Here is a 17,040-nt window from a genome sequence, read left to right as displayed (position 1 = left end):
GCCCGAATGCATGAGACAAACACGTATGCAAATGCAATGCACATGATGACATGATATGAGATGCATGACAACGACAACAACACACGGAGACAAAAACCCGAACCCGAGAAAATAAAATAACTTAACGCTGAAAACGGCAAGAGTTGGTGTACATATTAGGTAAATCATATCCGGGGTGGTACATGACTATAGACTTGCAACATAGGATCAAGAACTCACATATATTCATGAAAACATAATAGGTTCAGATCTGAAATCATGGCACTCGGGCCCTAATGACAAGCATTAAGCATAGCAAAGTCATAGCAACATCAATCTCAGAACATAGTGGATACTAGGGATCAAACCCTAACAAAACTAAGTCGATTACATGATAAATCTCATCCAACCCATCACCGTCCAGCAAGCCTACGATAGAATTACTCACACACGGCGGTGAGCATCATGAAATTGGTGATGGAGGGTGGTTGATGATGATGACGGCGACGAATCCCCCTCTCCAGAGCCTCGAACGGACTCCAGATCAGCCCTCCCGAGAGGTTTTAGGGCTTGGCGGCGGCTCCATATCGTAAAACGCGATGATTTTTCTCTCTGATTTTTTTCTCTCTGAAAGCAAATATATAGAGTTGGAGTTGGCGTCGGAGGGCATCCAGGGGGCCCACGAGGTAGGGGGCGCGCCCTAGAGGGGGGGCGCCCCCCACCCTCATGGACAAGGTGTGGGCCCCCTGGTCTTCATATTTGGCGAGGATTTTTTATTGTTTTTTCTAAGATGTTCCGTGGAGTCTCAGGTCATTCCGAGAATATTTGTTTTCTGCACATAAAACAACATCATGGCAATTCTGCTGAAAACAACGTCAGTCCGGGTTAGTTCCATTCAAATCATACAAGTTAGAGTCCAAAACAAGGGCAAAAGTGTTTGGAAAAGTAGATACGACAGAGACGTATCAACTCCCCCAAGCTTAAACTCTTGCTTGTCCTCAAGCAATTCAGTTGACAAACTGAAAGAAAGAAAGAAAAACTTTTACAAACTCTATTTGCTCTTGTTGTTGTAACTATGTCAAGCCGGCATTCAAGTTTTCAGCATATATCATAACTAACCACATTTGCAATAATTCGCAGGTCTCATAATTACTCATATCAATAGTATAATCAACTAGCAAGCCATAATAATAAATCTCGGATGACAACACTTTCTCAAAACAATCATAATATGATATAACAAGATGGTATCTCGCTAGCCCTTTCTGAGACCGCAAAACATAAATGCAGAGCACCTTTAAAGATCAAGGACTGACTAGATATTGTAATTCATGGTAAAAGAGATCCAATCATAGTCACACCCAACATAGATTAATAGTGATGAATGCAAATGATAGATGTGCTCTCCGGCTAGTGCTTTTTAATAAGAGGGTGATGACTCAACATAAAAGTAAATGAATAGGCCCTTCGCAGAGGGAAGCAGGGATTTATAGAGGTGCCAGAGCTCGGTTTTGCAATAGAGATAAATTGTATTTTGAGCGGTATACTTTCATTGTCAATGTAGCAACTAAGAGATGGCGATATCTTCCATGCTAAACACATTATAGGCGGTTCCCAAACAGAATGGTAAAGTTTATACTCCCCCTCCACCAACAAGCATCAATCCATGACTTGCTCGAAACAACGAGTGTCTCCAACATACATCGGGTCCCAGGGGGAGTTTTGCTTGCAATTAATTTTGATTTAGTTTGCATAAAGCATGGGACTGGGCATCCCGGTGACCAGCCATTTTCTCGTGAGTGAGGAGCGGAGTCCACTCCTCTTGAGAATAACCCGCCGATACGTCTCCAACGTATCTATAATTTTTGATTGCTCCATGGTATATTATCTACTGTTTTGGACTATATTGGGATTTATTTTCCACTTTTATATTATTTTTGGGACTAACCTATTAACCGGAGGCCCAGCCCAGAATTGCTGTTTTTTTTCCTATTTCAGTGTTTCAGATAAACGGAATATCAAACGGAGTCCAAACGGAATAAACTCTTTAGGAACGTGATTTTCTCACCGAACGTGATCCAGGAGACTTGGACCCTACTGCAAGGAAGCAAAGAGGTGTTCACGAGGGTAGGGGCACCCCCCTAGGGCGCGCCCCCTGCCTTGTGGCCCCTTGGTGCTCCACTGACGTACTCCTTCCTCCTATATATACACACGTACCCCCAAACGATCAGAACAGGAGCCAAAAACCTAATTCCACCGCCGCAACTTTCTGTATCCACGAGATCCCATCTTGGGGCCTGTTCCGGAGCTCCGCCGGAAGAGGGCCGTCATCACGGAGGGCTTCTACATCATCATAGCCTCTCCGATGAAGTGTGAGTAGTTTACCTCAGACCTTCGGGTCCATAGTTAGTAGCTAGATGGCTTCTTCTCTCTCTTTGAATCTCAATACAAAGTTCTCCCCCTCTCTTGTGGAGATCTATTCGATGTAATCTTCTTTTTGCGGTGTGTTTGTTGAGACCGATGAATTGTGGGTTTATGATCAAGTCTATCTATGAATAATATTTGAATCTTCTCTGAATTCTTTTATGCATGATTGCTTATCTTTGCAAGTCTCTTCGAATTATCCGTTTGGTTTGGCCAACTAGATTGGTAGTTCTTGCCATGGGAGAAGTGCTTAGCTTTGGGTTCGATCTTGCGGTGTCCTTACCCAGTGACATAAGGGGCAGTAAGGCACGTATTGTATCGTTGCCATCGAGGATAACAAGATGGGGTTTATTTCATATTGCATGAATTTATCTCTCTACGTCATGTCATCTTGCTTAAGGCATTACTCTGTTTTAAACTTAATACTCTAGATGCATGCTGGATAGCGGTTGATGACTGGAGTAATAGTAGTAGATGCAAAATTGTTTTGATCTACTTGTCACGGACGTGATGCCTATATACATGATCATGCCTAGATATTCTCATAATTATGCTCAATTCTATCAATTGCTCAACAGTAATTTGTTCACCCACCGTAGAATACTTATGCTCTTGAGAGAAGCCACTAGTGAAACCTATGGCCCCCGGGTCTATTCTCATCATATCAATCTCCATCACTTTTATATTGTTTTGCTATTTACTTTGCTTTTACTTTTTACTTTGCATCTTTATATAAAAAATACCAAAAATATTCTATCTATCAGATCTCACTCTCGTAAGTGACCGTGAAGGGCTTGACAACCCCTAATCGCGTTGGTTGCGAGTAGCTATCGCTTTGTGCAGGTACGAGGGACTTGAGCATGGGCTCCTACTGGATTGATACCTTGGTTCTCAAAAACTGAGGGAAATACTTACACTTCTCTGCTGCATCATCCCTTCCTCTTCGGGGAAAACCAACGCAAGCTCAAGACGTAGCAAGAAGGATTTCTGGAGCCGTTGCCAGGGAGTCTACACAAAAAGTCAATATACCAAGTACCCATCACAATCCCTATCTCTCGCATTACATTATTTGCCATTTGCCTCTCGTTTTCCTCTCCCCCCAATTCACCCTTGCCGTTTTATTCGCCCTCTCTTTCCCAATCTCCTTCTCCTTCTCCTCCTTTCTCCGTTTGCCTTTTTCCCACTTGCTTTTTGTTTGCTCGTATGGTTGGAATAGTCATTTATTTATTACTAAACTGAGAAGCTAATATCTATCGATCCTCATCCGCTTGCCAATCTTTTTAAGAGATCCAATTATGATGAACCAATTCCTAGTGATTTGGATGCACTAGATTATCTTTATAAGCTTTTGCCTGAAATCCGTAAATCTGAAAATTGTGATGAAGTGCTTCACGATAGATCTTTGAATAAAAAGCATGATTGCAATGATTTTATTATAAATTCTCTTGATGTCAATTGTGCTAATAATATGCAAAACCCTAAGCTTGGGGATGCTAGTTTTGCTATGTCCTCTACTTGTTGCAATGATCATGATTGGGGTGATTCTTCTTTCGATCTTGAAAATTTATTTAAACCCCATGATGAATATGAGATTGATTATAATGTTTGCAATAATATTGAAAGTGGTTTTGGAAGAATGTCAACTTTAGATCCCACATATTTGGAAAATGGTCAATCTTATGAAGTTTTTGATAAAAGTGGGTTTGGAAAGGTCATGACTTTAGTTAATGTTAATCCCACTATTTTGGAAGAGTGTCAACTTTGCATGCATGTGGATTGTGTTGAAAATATTTTATTTGACAGCTATTTTGTTTAATTTACTTATGATCCTACATATAATTATTATGAGAGAGGAAAATATGGTGGTAGAAATTTTCATGTTACTAATTACCTCTCGTTATGTTGAGATTGCTATTGTTTCCTTCCGCTTCCTTGCATATGCTAGTTTTCGCTTGCCTTGATAATTTGTTTGCCTATAAATTGCCTATGCATAGGAAGTATGTTAGACTTAGATGTGTTTGCCACGTGTTTTATGATGCTCTGTTAGTGCTTCAATTCTTGTCTTTCATGTGAGCATCATTAAAATTGTCAATGCCTAGCTTTAAGGATTTAAAGAAAAGCACTTGTTGGGAGTCAACCCAACATTTATCCTTGCTGTTATTTAATAAATAAATTATTTAGCCTCTGTTTTGGTTGTTTTTTTGTGTTTAATTAGTGTTTGTGCCAAGTAGAACCGTTGGGAAGACTTGGGGAAAGTCTTGTTGAACTTGCTGTAAAAAACAGAAACTTTAGCGCTCACGAGAACTGCTGTCATTTTTATTTGAAGAGTGCTATTTAGTTAATTATTTTTGCAGATGATTAATAGATAAATTCCTCACGTCCAGCAATTTATTTTATAATTTTTGGGGTTCCAGATCTTGCGCTAGCTACAGATTACTACAGACTGTTCTGTTTTTGACAGATTCTGTTTTTCGTGTGTTGTTTGTTTATTTGATGAATCTATGGCTAGTAAAATAGTTTATAATCCATAGAGAAGTTGGAATACAGTAGGTTTAACACCAATATAAATAAAGAATGAGTTCATTACAGTACCTTGAAGTGGTCTTTTGTTTTCTTTCGCTAACGGAGCTCACGAGTTTTCTATTTTGAGTTTTGTGTTGTGAAGTTTTCAAGTTTTGGGTGAATTATTTTGATGGATCATGGAACAAGGAGTGGCAAGAGCCTAAGCTTGGGGTTACCCATGGCACCCCCAAGATAATCCAAGGACACCAAAAAGTCAAAGCTTGGGGATGCCCCGGAAGGCATCCCCTCTTTCGTCCACTTCCATCGGTAATTTACTTGGAGCTATATTTTTATTCACCAACATGATATGTGTTTTTCTTGGAGCATATTGTATTATTTGTGTCTTTGTTTGTTAGTATGCCACAATCATCCTTGCTGTACACACCTTTTGAGAGAGCCATACATGAATTCAAATTTGATAGAATACTCTATGTGATTCACTTATATCTTTTGTGCTGTTAGAATGTGATAAAATGTTGAAACCTTTTGCATATTAAGGTCTGATAAATTTACTACAGTGGGAATTTTCTATCATAATTTTTGGAGCTAGGGAAGTATGGATGTTGCTGCATTCTTTACAGACTGTCCTGTTTAGGCAGATTGCTGTTATGTTTGCATTGTTTGCATATGTTTGCTTCTTTAATGATTCTATTTGAGGATAGGACTATTAAATATGCAGAGGCATTTAGTATGCAATGTTGAATAATAATTTTAGTGATTTGCTACAGTAGAGTCTGATAAGGTTTTTGCAATGGTTTATACTAAATTATCTCACGAGTCCTTGTTGAGTTTTGTGTGGATGAAGCTTTTGAGATTTAGGGAGACCTTGATATGAGAGGAATTAAGGAGACACAAAAGCTCAAGCTTGGGGATGCCCAAGGCACCCCAAGATAATATTTCAAGAAGTCTCAAGCATCTAAGCTTGGGGATGCCCCGGTTGGCATCCCACCTTTCTTCTTCAACAACTATCGGTTAGTTTCGGTTGATCCTAAGTTTTTGCTTCTTCACATGATGTCTGCCATTCTTAGAATGTCATTTTATTTTGCTTTGCTTGCTGCTTGAATAAAATACCAAGATCTGAAATTATTAAATGTTAGAGAGTCTTCACATAGTTGCATAATTATTCGACTACTCATTGATCTTCACTTATATCTTTCGGAGTAGTTTGTCATTTGCTCTAGTGCTTCACTTATATCTTTTAGAGCATGGTGGTAGTTTTATTTTGAAGAAATAGATGAACTCTCATGATTCACTTAGATTATTTTGAGAGTCTTAAATAGCATGGTAATTTGCTTAATTCTAATATGCTAGGTATCCAAGATTAGTAAAATTTTCTTATGAGTGTTTTGAATACTAAGAGAAGTTTGATGCTTGATGATTGTTTTGAGATATGGATGTAATAATATCAAAGTCGTGCTAGTTGAGTAGTTGTGAATTTGAGAAATTCTTCTGTTGAAGTTTGCAAGTCCCGTAGCATGCACGTATGGTGAACATTGTGTAACAAATTTGAAACATGAGGTGTTATTTGATTGTCCTCCTTATGAGTGGCGGTCAGGGACGAGCGATGGTCTTTTCCTACCAATCTATCCCCCTAGGAGCATGCGCGTAGTGCCGAGGTTTTTGATGACTTGTAGACTTTTGCAATAAGTATGTGAGTTCTTTATGACTAATGTTGAGTCCATGGATTATACACACTCTCACCCTTCCATCCTTGCTAGCCTCTTCGGTACCGTGCATTGCCCTTTCTCACATTGAGAGTTGGTGCAAACTTCGCCGATGCATCCAAACCTCGTGATATGATACACACTTTCACACATAAACCTCCTTATATCTTCCTCAAAACAGCCACCATGCCTACCTATTATGGCATTTCCATAGCCATTCCGAGATATATTGCCATGCAACTTTCCACCATCCAGTTTATCATGACACATTCATCATTGTCATATTGCATATCCCGGTACACCGCCGGATGCATTCACATAGAGTCATATTCACATAGAGTCATATTGCATACCTCAGACCTTCGGGTCCATAGTTAGTAGCTAGATGGCTTCTTCTCTCTCTTTGAATCTCAATACAAAGTTCTCCCCCTCTCTTGTGGAGATCTATTCGATGTAATCTTCTTTTGCGGTGTGTTTGTTGAGACCAATGAATTGTGGGTTTATGATCAAGTCTATCTATGAATAATATTTGAATCTTCTCTGAATTCTTTTATGTATGATTGGTTATCTTTGCAAGTCTCTTCGAATTATCCGTTTGGTTTGGCCAACTAGATGATTGGTAGTTCTTGCCATGGGAGAAGTGCTTAGCTTTGGGTTCGATCTTGCGGTGTCCTTACCCAGTGACAGAAGGGGCAGCAAGGCACGTATTGTATCGTTGCTGTCACACCCTCGAGGCGGCTATATCTCCCACGTGTTGAAGCACGACTTAGAGGCATAACCGCATTGAAAGCAATGTCGCAAGTGGGGTAATCTTCACACAACCCATGTAATACATAAGGGAAAGAGATACATAGTTGGCTTACAATCGCCACTTCACACAATTACATGAATAAAGCATTACAACATCCAAATACAATCAAGGTCTGTCTACGGCACCAAAATAAAAGAAGAACCCCAAATGCGACAAGGTCCCCGATCGACCCCAACTGGGCTCCACTACTGATCAACTAGAACGAAACAACACAAAAGATAAGATCTTCATCGAGCTCCTCCTGAGCTTGGTTGCGTCCTCTGTACGGACTCATCGGCACCTGCAAGCTGGTTTTGGAAGTACCAGAGATAATGTTTCTACACAACAATGGAACAAAATAACAGTTACTTAGTTCCAAAATAAATCCTGAAGGGAGACATAGAGGCATAATGCCGACGGCTTGAGCGGCGATCCCATCGTCGTTCTCGACGCGCATCACGACTTCATTCTTTGCCAGCTTGCGCACACTCTAAAGCCCCTGATCGAGTTGCAAATGTAAGCAACCGATCCGGTATCAAATACCCAAGACTTAGAATTTTCGCAAGCAAGCAAAACGTCAATGACATTAACTCGTATAATAGTTATACCTTTCTTCTTATCTGCCATGTATATCCTGCAGTTCCTCTTCCAGTGTCCAGTGCCTTTGCAGTGAAAACACACAGTTTCAGCCTTGGCTCCGCCCTTAGGCTTGCCTTTCCTTTTGAAACTGGCAGTTTTGTTTACCAGCAACTTTTGCTGATTCTGCAGTCCTATCTCATTTGATTTGAGCATCGCTTCATAAAGCGAGGTAAGGATCAAATCATTACCATGTGTCTTTGGAAAATTAATTCCCTGTTCAGCCATACTATCATAATAGTTTGCTAGTTTGACACCTTGTTCGTTTACTAGAGATTCCTTATGTATATTGCATTCTTCCATGGCTTCAGTCATCTCATGAACTTCAGCTGAATCATGTTTGTGATACAGAACATTTAGTGCCTCGATCATCTCGAAGGTACTAAGTCGTTCATAACGTTTCTATAGCACATGATCCATGCAAGATAACATAAGTTCTTTAACAACACCGAAATCATCCTTTCGTGAGTCAAACACGTGGATGATATCCTGAGCCATTTCTGGCGTAGGGGAATCACTTAGAGGTTGATCAAGCACATAGTATTTCTTAGCTTCCTTGAGGGCAATCCTCAGGTTACGGGCCCAGTCCGCATAGTTGTTTCCAGTCGCAGCTAACTTCTCTTTCTCTAACATCGGGCCTAAGTTGAACATGGTGTTGCGAGCCATTTGATCTACAACAGAAAACACAAGTTTCACTTAGACTTTGTTTATAATGAAATTGCACTAGTGAATAAACAAATTTATTCTAAAGTGCGCTCCCACTCAAATCGATATCTCTCAAAATTGATTATGAGTGACACAAGACCCGCATATCCATTCAACGCCATTGGACGAGATGAACACTGATGGCGCGAAATTCAATTGGTAGGCAAACTTGTCGATCATATCTCTATGTGACTCTTGTTCATCTTTCGATGGGCGTGTTCCGAGCTTAGGGAGATCCTTCCAGAACGTCAAGACAACCAAGTGATCTTGCTGCGAGGTCTCAACTCACCCGCCTCACACTTCCTTAATTGTTCGTACCCAGGGAGATCCTGCGATACCCCGAAAAGTTAGGTGCCGTGACAGTTCTACACTTGGGAGAACACTAACTACTTGATATTTTTTGATAGATCACCCTAATAAAAGCGACTACCGTGCAATCAAGAAGGGTGCATTAAGATGGATAAACATCTCAGGCAATTCATAATAGCATGATATGGTATAGCCTCTTCTGACGGAGAAGTCAAGTATTTCTTCGTCTTCGGCATTCGCATCGGTGTTCACCTTCGCGAAGATTGCCACCACCTTGTCGATGCACCAGATAATATCGCTATCTCCATAGCAGATAAAATAAATTCATTACTTAAGGTTGACACGCAAGTCATTAAAGTGCAATCATATGGCTCCAGCCATCATGTTGAATCATGACACGCAGGTCATGTTAATTACATCATATAGTCATCTCATACATAATCAAATTGAATATGAGCATTGCTATACCACATCACATGCACATCCTGCAAAACCAAGTTAGACGCCTCTAATCGGTTTATGCAAATTTTATTTTACGTGGCTTCTAAGGTTTTGACTTAAACCGCAGCTACCAACATTTTATCATCAAGTATGATTATTCAAGTTGCTAGATTAACATCTCGGGGTGTATGAAACACGAGATAATTAAATCTCGAGCCCCATACTAAACTTCGTCATATGCATGACCCCTGTGCAGATCATATCTGCAATGCCCTTTCATATGCGAATTTCATATTTCTTTTGACTACGGCAGAACCCAAAGAACTGATAGCACTTCCATGATCAATCAGGATCACGGATTGCCAGAACTTTGTCAAATTCCACCATGCTGTCTCGAGATTGAGCAAACGCAATTTCTAGGGAAGCAACAAGAACGTCGGGTAACAGATTTCATCTGTCACCCGCATAAATAATTTTCAGCAATAGATCTCATCTACTCTAAAATTATATTATGCAATACCCATACATCTCCATGTATTCTAGATCGTAACCTGCATTTATGCATAGCACGGCTCTTGATGCCACTGTTGGGGAATGCGACAGAAAACAAAAAAAATTGGTATAGCGAGCACGCCCAGGACCACTATGGAGACTGCATACAAGGTTTGATCTGTTCCGTACCGACTCAAAGCGCAGCGGAAGAAGAGTCGGTGGAGATCGTTGGTGCAGATCCCCGCAGCTAGGATTTAAAACCTCCCAACCGCGAGGATGTACTCCCTCGCCGGACAGGCCTTCGGGAGGCGGTCGGGCAGTCCCCCGGACGATGTCGCGGACAGCCCTTCGGGAGGACCCTCGAAACTCGAACGGAGACTCGGACAGCCCTTCGGGAGGAGACTCGGACAGCCCTTCGGGAGGACACTCGAACAGCCCCTCGGGCAAAAGACCGAAACTACGACCTCTCTACGGGGTTGCACACATACGGTGTCAGCTATCCGGCAGGGCTTCGCCGTCCAGAACTAGTTCCTGCCGGAACCCAGACAGCCTTACGACTCTACGAAACTCTTTTCGTGGGAGGGAGAGAAGAAGCCAGATAATGCATGGCATGTGTATGAGAGCAAGGGATGAGGATAATGGCAGCCCCTTCTCCTCCTTTTATAGGCCAAGGCAAGGGGTGGGGTGGTGGAGGAAATACCAAAACACCTATGCTACATGTCCCACATGAAGGGTGAAATGGTAACTCAAGTGGGGCACCAAGGGGACACCATGGAGGCACCCCCTTGGCCAGCCACAACCTTGCCCCCTCTCATGGGGGGCAACAAGCCACCAACATGTCTCCTAGAAACATGGGTGCTCCCTAGACAAAAAGCCACCAAACATGTAACCCCTGATTCGTGGGATCTTGTCCCCTCGTGCTGAGACAAGATGTTCTCCGTGAAACATTTTTTCTAAAAAATTCTGGAAGGTCCTAGAACATTTCCGGCACCCTCTAAAATTATTCTGGGCATGATCCGAAACATTTCCGGTGTGGTGATTTTTATCAGCGAAAAGCAACAACGGCGGTTACGGCAGCTCCGGAACATTTTCGGTTTTTTCTCTCTGAAAATTCCCAAAAGTTCCCAGACCAATTCTGGGGCCCTCTAAGAATTTCTAGGCGAGTGCCGAAACCATTTTAACCTAATAATATATTCTGAAACAACTTTTCCGTTTTACCGAAACTCTTTCGGTGTTATCTCTCCGGAACTCTTCCGTTGTCTCCGAAACTTTTCCGGTGACTTTCTCTCAGACTCCCTGTCTAGTATACAGCAGATAGATGACCCTTAAGCGTGTGACCCTATAGGTTCGTTGAAGTATAGACATGACCCGGAACCCCTTCCGATCAATGATCAACATCGGAGCCGTGGATACCCGTATTGACCCCTATACCCACACGAATGAAATATTCGAGTGAACCTCCAGTTGTTGTGAGCTATTCCTGATGCTTCGCGATATGTCACAAATACCCGAGGTGAGATTTATTGCATTCCCGTGGGCCAACACTTTGTCCACCATGCAAGTTACCTCGTTACCGGTTTTGTTCTCTTTCCTCGTTTCCGTGTTCCGACATCCCAGTGATCAAATCAGAAGGTGTCTGGCCAGACGATGATGGATACCGTTACACCGAGAGGGCCCTTGTATATCTCTCCATCATCGAGGGAGCAAATCCCAATCTTGAGCTATCTCGTTACTTTCCATACTTTTACATGAACCCATAAGCCGCCGTAATAGCCACCCAGTTACGGATGACGTTTAACAAACCCCAAAGTTCACGAAGAAAGTACGGAGAAACTCGATACTCTCATGGTCTAAGGAATTATGCAAACATTAACTTCCCTGTGTTATTAACCATTAACTTGTGAAGAAAGTATCTCATAGCATAACATCATATTGGGTCGATTCAACAAATGTGTTCTACTAACAATTGTGCCCTCAAAATTGCCGGCATAGCCATGCCCATGATCAGGAAAACAGGATCATCATGCAATACTTGAGCCAGTCATAGAGGCTTGACTAGGAATACACTTTACTGTTTATTATCCCACACATGCACATGAGTTTCCCTCCAAGCCTCGTTTTATTTGCAGACTCGAGAATCATTGCATTTATAGCATGGAACATAAACCTTCATTACAAACCCGGATATACAAAATAACTGTTATTACTGCCTCTAGGGCATATCTCCTACATTCTCCTCCATCTTGCACCTATAGAACTTATTGGAGACTTCATATCTCTCAATCCGGGCATTTGCTTGAAATATTAACTTCAACTCCTGGAACATCTCATATGCTCCATGACGTTCAAAACATCGTTGAAGTCCCGGTTCTAAGCCGTAAAGCATGGCACACTGAACTATCAAGTAGTCATCAGCTGTGCTCTGCCAGGTGTTCACAACATCTGGCGTTGCTCCTGCAGCGGGTTTGTCACCTAGCGGTACTTCCAGGACGTAATTCTTCTGTGCAGCAATGAGGATATATAATCCTCAAGTTACGGACCCAGTCCGTGTAGTTGCTACCATCATCTTTCAACTTAGCATTCTCTAGGAACGCATTAAAATTCAACGGAACAACAGCACGGGCCATCTATCTACAACAACATAGACATGCAAAATACTATCAGGTACTAAGTTCATGATAATTTAAAGTTCAATTAATCAAATTACTTAAGAACTCCCACTTAGATAGACATCTCTTTAATCATCTAAGTGATCACTTGATCCATATCAACTAAACCATGTCCGATCATCACGTGAGATGGAGTAGTTTTTAATGGTGAACATCACTATGTTGATCATGTCTACTATATGATTCACGCTCGACCTTTCGGTCTCCAGTGTTCCGAGGCCATATCTCCATATGCTAGGCTCATCAAGTTTAACCCGAGTATTCCGCGTGTGCAAAACTGGCTTGCACGCGTTGTATGTGAACGTAGAGCTTATCACACCCGATCATCACGTGGTGTCTCGGCATGACGAACTGTGGCAACGGTGCATACTCAGGGCGAACACTTATACCTTGAAATTTAGTGAGAGATCATCTTATAATGCTACCGCCGAACTAAGCAAAATAAGATGCATAAAGGATAAACATCACATGCAATCAATATAAGTGATATGATATGGCCATCATCATCTTGTGCCTTTGATCTCCATCTCCAAAGCACCGTCATGATCACCATCATCACCGGCTTGACACCTTGATCTCCATCGAAGCATCATCGTCGTCTCGCCAACTATTGCTTTTACAACTATCGTTGCCGCTTAGTGATAAAGTAAAGCAATTGCATGGTGATTGCCTTTCATACAATAAAGCAACAACCATATGGCTCCTGCCAGTTGCCGATAACTGTGTTACAAAACATGATCATCTCATACAATAAAATTTAGCATCATGTCTTGACCATATCACATCACAACATGCCCTGCAAAAACAAGTTAGACGTCCTCTACTTTGTTGTTGCAAGTTTTATGTGGCTGCTACGGGCTGAGCAAGAACCGTTCTTACCTACGCATCAAAAACCACAACACGGTATAGTGATTGCTTTTTGATCTTCAAAAAGAACCCTATTCATTGAATCCGATTCAAGTAAAGCTGGAGAAACAGACACCCACTAGCCACCTGTGTGTGAAGCACGTCGGTAGAACCAGTCTCGCGTAAGCGTACGCATAATGTCGGTCTGGGCCGCTTCAGCCAACAATGCCGCTGAATCAAGAATCAACTAGTGATGGCAATCAATATGTATATACCCACGCCCACAACTCCTTTGTGTTCTACTCGTGCATATAACATCTACGCATAAACCTGGCTCGGATGCCACTGTTGGGGAACGCAGTAATTTCAAAAAAAATCCTACGCACACGCAAGATCATGGTAATGCATATCAACGAGAGGGAAGAGTATCGTCTACGTACCCTCATAGACCATAAGCGGAAGCGTTATGACAACGCGGTTGATGTAGTCATACGTCTTCACGATCGACCGATCTAGCACCGAAGGTACGACACCTCCGCGATCTACACACGTTCTGTTCGGTGACGTCCCACGAACTCACGATCCAATAGAGCTTCGAAGGAGAGCTTCGTCGGCACGGCATGATGGTGGTGATGATTTTTCTAGCGGAACAAGGCTTCGCCTAAGCACCGTAATGATATTACCGAGGTGGATTATGGTGGAGGGGGGCACCGCACACGGCTAAAGATCAATGATCAACTTGTGTGTCCATGGGGTGCCCCCTCCCCCGTATATAAAGGAGTGGAGGAGGGGGAGGGGGCGGCCTCTCTAGGCGCGCCCCAAGGGAGTCCTACTCCCACCGGGAGTAGGATTCCCCCCTTCCCTTTGTTGGTTCTAGGAGAGAAGGAAGGAGGAGGAAGAAGGAAGGAAAGAGGGGGCTCCCAATTCGGAGTGGGCTTGGGGGGGGGGGGCGCCCCCTCCTTTGCTTCTTTTCCCTCTCTTCCACTAAGGCCCAATAAGGCCCATATACATCCCGGGGGGTTCCGGTAACCTCCTGGTGCTCCGGTATACTCCCGATTTCACCCGGAACCATTCGGATGTCCAAACATAGGCTTCCAATATATCGATCTTTACGTCTCGACCATTTCGAGACTCCTCGTCATGTCCTTGATCAAATCCGGGACTCCGAACTACCTTTGGTACATCAAAACACATAAACTCATAATACCGATCGTCACCGAACGTTAAGCATGCGGACCCTACGGGTTCGAGAACTATGTAGACATGACCGAGACATGTCTCCGGTCAATAACCAATATCGGAACCTGGATGCTCATATTGGTTCCTACATATTCTACGAAGATCTTTATCGGTCAAACCGCATAACGATATACGTTGTTCCCTTTGTCATCGATATGTTACTTGCCCGAGATTCAATCGTCGGTATCTCAATACCTAGTTCAATCTCGTTACCGCCAAGTCTCTTACTTGTTCCGTAATTCTACATCCCGTAACTAACTCATTAGCTACATTGCTTGCAAGGCTTATAGTGATGTACATTACCGAGAGGGCCTAGAGATACCTCTCCGATAATCAGAGTGACAAATTCTAATCTTGATCCATGCCAACTCAACAAACACCATCAGAGACACCTGTAGAGCACCTTTATAATCATCCTTTTACGTTGTGACGTTTGGTAGCACACAAAGTGTTTCTCCGGTATTTGGGAGTTGCAGGATCTCATAGTCATAGGAACATGTATAGTTATGGAGAAAGCAATAGCAACAAACTAAATGATCCTCATGCTAAGCTAACAGATGGGTCAAGTCAATCACATCATTCTCTAATAATGTGATCCCGTTAATCAAATGACAACTCATGTCTATGGTCAGGAAACATAACCATCATTGATTCAACGAGCTAATCAAGTAGAGGCAAACTAGTGACACTATGTTTGTCTATGTATTCACACATGTACTAAGTTTCCGGTTAATACAATTCTAGCATGATATAAGGAAATATAAATAACAACTTTATTATTGCCTCTAGGGCATATTTCCTTCAGTAATCAGGCCAAAGTTAAGATGAAACAGTTCGAGATGACCGCTAAAGAAATCATGGAACATAGGCATGCATAAGATCATCCTTAATAATATGCCAACATTTCTTATAGAATTCAGCTGAAAACCCATCCGGTCCCGGTGCTTTATTCGGTTTTGTGATCATATATGGAGTATAGCAGTGTTTTGGTTCAGTTTTTGCAACCATTGTTGGATGCTTATGTTATTCGGAAGAAGTGCCTTCTTTTGCACTCCTTTGTGTCTTATTTAATGCTCCTTCCGTCCTAAAATAAGTGTCTCAATTTTGTACTAACTTTAGCACAAAGTTGTACTAAGCTTAAGACACTTATTTTTGGACGGAGGGAATAGTTGGGAATTGTAACTACCATATACTGTAATACTATATTAAAGCTATGTTGCTAACACAGTTTTGTATGCAGTTATTGGTATAGTTCGTGCAGTAGTATGATCTTATACTGTAGGAGCATATTGCAAAGAAAGATGGTCCTTCTGGACCGAAAATACATGGGCGTGGACGGGCTCGTTCGCTCACTGAATCGTGAGGCGTTGCTTCACTTTGGGACGCACCACTTCCTCATCGGCTCTTTGCCCTTCCGGTCGTGGTGCTACTCTAGCCGTTGGTGTATGCATCAGCCGCCGAAGGGTCATCGTCGTTGGGCCTTGATCCATCTTTGTCGTCGTCCGACAGGTCCATGTGCACCCCGACTAGCCTCCGGAGCAAGCGCTCCTGCTCCTCGGGATGCCTCCTCGCCTTTGCCTTCGCTGGCAGTCTTCTGCGCGAGCTGCCGCGCATCTGACTCCGCTATTATCAAGGAGCGACCGAGGACAGACGCAATGAGCGCGTCCTCGGGACTGACCGGCACGCGCGATAGCCCGGTGCCTTGCCAACGTGTCGCCCGCCACCAACCTCTTCCTCATGTGTTGACGCTCACGCAGTGCGGTCCGCGCCTCCAACTCGGGTGTCCTCGATCGGCCTGACACCTGTGAGGGCACGAGCACCCAATGGTGCTCGTGGACGCCCTCCGGAGGTGGATGAGAAGTGTGTGTGGGGGGGGGGGGCGTACCTGTATTGGAGCGGTGCGGGCATGCTGGTGTTGCGCGCCGGACGGGAGGGCCTGGCAACGTCTCTCGCATTGCAACGTCGTGCGAGGGGGGCGACACGTCGCTTCGCGAGCTGCTGTCGCCCTGATCTAGCCGGGAGCGGCGCAATGCAATGTGAAGAGCGAAGACATCGATGCCACTCTCATCGCCGCCGAAGCCGACACTATTGTGGTAATCCGTCGTGGATCAGATTGGGAAGAGGAGTGGACGGAGAAATTGGAGTGGACTGGACAGACTGAGGTCTAGGGTTCGTCGAAGGGGATATATGTGGGGTCGGTGGTGGGTATGGCTGGCGCCTGTCTAGGGTGAGGGCTACGTTAGGTCGTGAAGGAGTGATGATGATGGCAACCTCTACGACGATG

The sequence above is a fragment of the Triticum urartu genome, chromosome 1A (genome assembly GCF_056163025.1).
Source record: "Triticum urartu cultivar PI428250 chromosome 1A, HENAU_Tu73, whole genome shotgun sequence".
Lineage (NCBI taxonomy): Eukaryota > Viridiplantae > Streptophyta > Magnoliopsida > Poales > Poaceae > Triticum > Triticum urartu.
Note: the sequence above shows the minus strand (reverse complement) of the source record.